Below are 6,437 nucleotides of genomic sequence, written 5' to 3'. Positions count from 1 at the left end.
GCAACCTCCACCTCTGGGTCCAAGCAATTCTCCTGCCTCAGCCTCCTGAGTAGCTGGGATTATAGGCACGTGCCACCACGTCCAGCTAATTTTTGTATTTCAGTAGATACAGGGTTTCATCATGTTGGCCGGGATAGTCATGATCTCCTGACCTCGTGATCCACCTGCATTTACTTTAAAGGAAAGTATTTGCCAAAGGGCCTTTTCTTGTGTGGAATGTTTTGACTGATCACCTTCTTCGTGTAAACGCTAATACTGTGATTTTCCTCATCTATGAGATGTCTGAGGATTCTCAAATGACTCAGCCTTCCCATGATTTTGACATCTTTCATCCAGTCTTCCAATTTTACTTTCACTTCTGCAACTTTGTCTAGCTCTGCAGGTAAAAGCCGCGTGCCTGGGTATGTTCCTTGGCTGTGCCCTCAGCATAAATTAGATAGTGTGTCAGTTTGGAGTGCATATGGAGGCAAGTCACAGAAAGCTCTGTTTTAGAGGCTGATGACAATAAAGGCCATTTTTCCTGTGTTGGAAAAAGTTCATGGTAGGCACTTCGTGGCTGGTATCTGTATTAGTTTGTTCTCACATCACTATAAAGAAATGGCTGAGACTGGGTAATTTCTAAGGAAGGAAAAGAGGTTGGATTTGCTTGTGGTTCCACAGGCTGTACAGGAAGCATGATGCTGGCATCTGCTCAGCATCCAGGGAGGCCTCGGGAAACCTGCAATCATTGTGGAAGCTGAAGGGAATGCAGGCTTGTCTTACATGGCTGGGGCAGGAGCAAGGAAAGAGAGAGGGGAGGTGCTGTCTCTCTTGTTCCTGCTCCAGCGATCACTGTCATTGTCGCTAACAACAGCACCAAAGGGGGATGGTGTTAAACCATGAGAAACTGCCCCAGGATCCAATCACCTCCCACCAGACCCCACCTCCAGCACTGGGAATTATATTTCAACATGAGATGTTGGTGGGGACACGGATCCAAACCATGTCAGTATTAATGACCACTGATGCTACCAGGAGCCCAGGCTCTTCTCATTTTTCTCTTCCTCTGTCCTTAGCATAGACCTCATTCTCAAGCCTCTTGTCTCATGGTTACAAGATGGCCACTGTACCTCCACACCTCACATTGATGTTCCAGGCAGAAAGAAGAGGAAGGGTGAAGGGATGAAGGGCCTTCCCTTAGCAAGTCCTTACCTTCTTATTCAGGAGGGCGAAACCCTCCCTAGGGCCTGGATAAGCCCACCAATGGTGTCTGTTTTATATTAACTATCTCATGTAATCCCTATTTTAACCCTTTGAGGTAGGGAATCTTTTTTTTTCTTGAGTTAGGATCTCATTCTGTTGCCCAGGCTGGAGTGAAGTGGCATGATTTCAGCTCACTGCAACCTCCACCTCGAGGGTTCTAGTGATTCTGTTGCCCCAGCCTCCTGAGTAGCTGGGATTATAGGTGCCTGCCACCACACCCAGCTAATTTTTTTGTATTTTTAGTAGAGACGGGGTTCTGCCATGTGGACCAGACTGGTCTTGAACTCCTGACCTCAGGTGTTCCGCCCACCTTGGCCTTTCAAAGTGCCGGGATTACAGGTGTGAACCACAGCACCAGGCCTTAGGGAATCTTTTCTCAGGCAGGGTGAGGTGGTTCATGCCTGTAATCGCAGCACTTTGGGAGGCCGAGGTGGGCGGATCCCCTGAGGTCAGGAATTCAAGACCAGCCTCGCCAACATGGTGAAATCCTGACCCTACTAAAAATACAAAAAATTAGTCAGTTGTGATGGTGGGCACCTGTAATCCTAGCTACTGAGGAGACTGAGGGAGGAGAATAGCTTGAACTCAGGAGATGGAGGATGCGATGGGCCAAGATTGTGTCTTTGCACTCCAGCCTGGGCAGTAAGAGTGAAACTCCGTCCAAAAAATATTTTTTTTTCTTTGCCTTACAGATGAGGAAATATAGACTCAAAGTACTTGTGGAATTTGCGCAAGGTCATACTGTAAGTGGCAGATCTAATAGTGACAATAAGAACAGATTATGTTTCTTTCTAGCCTATGTTTCTTTCTTCCTTTTTTTTTTTTTAGAGATGGGGGTCTTGTCTAGCCTGTGTTTCATCTTTATACACAAAGCACCTGCTCATTCACTTCTTCCTTTGGGTCTCTCAGAACTCTTTGAGATGGGCAAGGCAGGTATTAGAATATTCTCATTTTCCAGAATGGGAGCTGGAGACCCAGAGAGGTAAGCCAGGCCTTGCCTGAGATACCCAGGTGGCAACTTTCAGAACTGGGATTCGATCTCAGGTCCAGTGTCCTGGCTTCTGGACCCCACTGGCTCAGTGTGATCAAGGGACAATCAGTTCATTGAGAGAGACAGACACACAGAAGCAAAAGGGACAGATGGACCTCATGTGCTTCAGTTTTGCATAACCTTTTTTTTTTAAAGACGGGGTCTCACTCTGTCATGCAGGTTGGAGTGCAGTGGTGCAGTCATAGCTCACTGCAGCCTCTAACTGCCAGGCTCCTGTGCTGCATCTACCTCAGCCTCCCTAGTAGCTGGGACTACAGGCACATGCCACCACGTTCAGCTAATTTATATATATATGTGTGTTTTGTCTTTTTGTTTTTTTCCTTTTTGTGGAGAAGGGGGTCTTGCTATATTGCCCAGGCAGGTCTTGAACTCCTGGGCTCGAGCCATCCTCCCTCCTCTGCCTCCCTACTGGGATTATAGGCCTGAGCCACAGCACCCAGGTAATTTTTGTATTTTTTGTAAAGATGGGGTTTTGCCATGTTGGCCAGGCTGGTCTTGAACTCTTGGCTTCAAGCAATCCACCTCCCTCAACCTCCCGAAGTGCTGGGATTATAGGCATGAGCCACTGCTCCTGGCCGGGTGCAGCTTATTGTGGTGTTTCTGTCATTGCCCTGGCAGGGGTGGGGGGTGGATCTGGAGCCACAGGGTGATGAGCCAACACTTGATCTCAGACTCAGCCTTTCTCATAGACGTGGTCTGTGTTGCCTTTTTCTACCAACTGATCTCACGCCTTTTGTGGGTGTGTTTTCCAGACCTGCTTCCAGACTGGTATTTGCTGCCAGAAGGGGAATTTTCTAGATTGAAAAGCCTGACTTTATCTTAATTGTTATCTTCCTCTCCTTGAACACAGATAGCACAGAGGAGTGGATGTTTCTTGACAACCCAGTTTGGTCATATGGCAAAATCAACGAAGAATCAGCACCCATGTCCAAGTGAGCTTTCTGCTCGTTTTGATACAATTAATTATGGTTGGAAGCCAGGCATGGTGGTGCACGCCTGTAGGCCTGGGCAAGATGGCAAGACCCCATCTCTACAAAAATAAAAAACATCAGCTGGGTGCAGCAGTGCATGTCTGTGGTCCCTGCTACTGGGGAGGCTGAGGTGGGAGGATCCGTTGAGCCCAGGAGCTTGAGGTGGCAGTGAGCCATGATGATTGTGCCACTGTTTTTTCTCACAGTTCTGGAGGCTAGGAAGTCCCAAGATCAAGTGCTGGAAGATTCAGTGTCTGGCGAGGGCTGCTTTCTGGTTCACAGAGGTGCCTTCTTGCTGAGATCTCAGGAGGTGGGAGGGGCTTGGCAGCTCTGGGGCCTCTTACAAGGGCACTAATTCTATTCATAAGGGCGTCACCCTCATGACCTGATCAGCTCCCAAAAATCTTACCTCCTAATACTATCGCCTCTGAAGTTATGGATTTTGTTGGAGGCAGAAACATTCAGACTCAATAAAATATTTGTTAATATGTATGAATTCTGGGAGTCAAGCAAACCTAATGAATTGATCACCATAATCAGATAAACAAAGAATATGTTGCATATTCTGTGGTTATTCCATGACTCAAAATTATGTTTTAAAATAAACCACTGTAACTTTGGGAGGCTGAGGCAGGCAGATCACTTGAGGTCAGGAGTTTGAGACCAGCCTGGTCAAAGTGGTGAAACCCCATCTCTACTAAAAACAGAAAAATTAGCCAAGTGTGGTGGCGGGCGTCTGTAACCCCAGCTACTCAGGAGGCTGTGGCAGGAGAATCACTTGAACCTGGGAGATGGAGGTTGCAGTGAGCTGAGATCACGCCATTGCACTCCAGCCTGGGCAACAAGAGCGAAACTCCATCTCAAAATAAAATAAACCACTGTCAAAGTAGCGTTGAAAATTAGGGAATGAGGGCTGAATCAAAATCTGCCTTCATCAAGGAAAACTTATGGTAATCATTTCTTTCCCACCCTTCTTTTTTTTTTTTTTTTTTTGCCAACTCACTAAGCGTCTTTCCCACTTTCACTAGTGTTCTGAAATGTGGGCAGCATTTGCTGCTGACAGAAGCAAGCCAGCTGCCGGGTCCCCGTCAGCTTTTGATTGACGCAAAGGAAGGGACTGCCTGTGGGAGAAATGACACAAACGGGTGATGTGGCGTGGCAGGCGGGTCACTGCTGGGTGTGACTTGGGAGGAGGGTGTTTAGGCGGTCACAGCCACTCGCTGTCCTGTGTACAGTGGAAGCAACTGGGGAAGAAGCCCCTTTCTGTTTGTCAACCAAGAATGAGGTTCCGAGGATTTTGCAAGCTCCATGTGTTGTCCGGCTAGGTGCTGTTTAATAACAAGCGGCATCTTCTTTATTTTCATGTTCCAACATGAATCATCTTGATGTGCCCTTTCCCTCCCTCCCTCCCTCCTTTCCTCCCTCCCTCTCTCCCTCCCTGCCTCCCTCCCTTCCTTTTTTTCTTTTTTTTTTTTCTTTTCTTTTTTTTTTTTTTTTTTTTTTGAGATGGAGTCTTGCTCTGTCACCCAGGCTGGAGTGCAGTGGCACAATCTCAGCTCACTGCAGCCTCTGCTTCCCAAATGTTCAAGCGATTCTTCTGCCTCAGCCTCCCAAGTAGCTGGGACTACAGGTGCCTATCACCATGCCTGCCTAATTTTTTGTATTTTTAGTAGAAACAGGGTTTCGCTCTATTAGCCTGGATGGGCTCGATCTCCTGACCTTGTGATCCTCCCGCCTCAGCCTCCCAAAGTGCTGGAATTATAAGTGTGAGCCACCATGCCTGGCCTCTTTCTTTCTTTTTCTCTCTTTCTCTCTCTCCCTCCCTCCCACTCTCCTTCCCTCCTTCCCTCCTTCCCTCCTTCCCTCCTTTCTCCTTCCCTCCCTTCCTCCCTTCCTCCTTTCCCTCCTTCACTCCTTCTCTCCTCCCCTCCTTCCCTCCCTCCCTCCCTCCTTCCCTCCCTTCCCTCCTTCCCTCCCTCCCTCCCTTCCTCTCTTCCTCCCTTCCTCTCTCTCTCCCTCTCTCTCTCTCTCTGTCTCTCTTTCTCTCTTTCTTTCTGTGATAGGCTTTGCTCTGTCACTGTGTCATCCAGGCTGGAGTGCAGTGGTGGAATCACCGCTCACTGCAGCCTCAACTTCCTGGGCTCAAGCCATGGTCCCACCTCAGCCTCCCAAGTGGCTGCAACTACAGGCATGTGCCACCATGTTCGGGTGATTTGTCAAGGTTTTGTAGAGATGAGGTCTTGCTGTGTTGCCCAGACTGTTCTCAAACCCCTAAGCTCCGGTGATCCTTCCACCTTGGCCTACCAAAGTGCTGGGGTTATAGGCGTGAGCCACCTCACCCAGCCAGAAAACAGCAGAGACTTAAAACAGATATTTATACACCAATGTTCACAGCAGCAATATTTACAATAGCCAAAAGGTAGAAACAAACCAAATTTCCATCAACAAATGAGTGAATAAACAAAGTGAGCTTTATCCATTCAATGGAATATTATTCAGACTTAAAAGAGAATGACATTCTGACACCTGCTACAATGTGAATAAATCTAAGGGACAAATATTGTATGATTCCACTCATAGGAGGCTTCTAGAATAGTCAAATTCATAGAGATGGAAAGTAGAATGGTGGCGGCCAGGGGCTGGGAGATGAGGATGTGGGTTTAGTGTTTAATGGGGACAGAGTTTCAGTTTTGGAAGATGAAAAAGTTCTGGACATAGGCCGGGCGTGGTGGGTCATGCCTGTAATCTCAGCACTTTGGGAGGCTGAGTTGGCCAAATCACCTGAGGTAAGGAATTTGAGACCATCTTGACCAACATGGTGAAAACCCATCTCTACTGAAAATACAAAAATTACCTGGGCATGGTGGCAGGCCCCTGTAATGCCAGCTATTCTGGAGGCTGAGGCAGGAGGATCACTTGAACCCTGGAGGCGGAGGTTGCAGTGAGCTGAGATTGTGCCATTGCACTACAATGTGAAACTCCACCTCAAATAATAATAAAGTTCTGAGATAGATGGTGGTGATTATGCAACGACATGAATGTGGTTTCATTCACCATCATTTCATTATAACGTTGATGAGAAAAGAAATTTTGATTCCCGTCTGGGCCCACTGTCTGTGGAGTTTGCATACGACCCCCAAGTCTATGAGGGTTTTCTCCAGGTACTCTGGTTT

At 47.5% G+C, this 6,437-nt stretch overlaps 1 long non-coding RNA gene across 1 annotated transcript; it reads left to right on the top strand.

The window, feature by feature from the left end:
- Positions 1-246: 246 nt before the first annotated feature.
- On the top strand, positions 247-3,332 carry LOC116536194. Its single transcript, XR_004262525.1, has 3 exons — positions 247-541; positions 1,935-1,985; positions 3,144-3,332. It is a non-coding gene; the product is annotated as an uncharacterized LOC116536194 (long non-coding RNA).
- The last annotated feature ends 3,105 nt before the right edge of the window (positions 3,333-6,437 follow it).

This window comes from Sapajus apella, unplaced genomic scaffold, assembly GCF_009761245.1.
Source record: "Sapajus apella isolate SASKATOON/1434 unplaced genomic scaffold, GSC_monkey_1.0 scaffold99, whole genome shotgun sequence".
Taxonomy (NCBI): Eukaryota; Metazoa; Chordata; class Mammalia; order Primates; family Cebidae; genus Sapajus; species Sapajus apella.
This window is presented reverse-complemented; position numbering and strand designations above follow the sequence as displayed.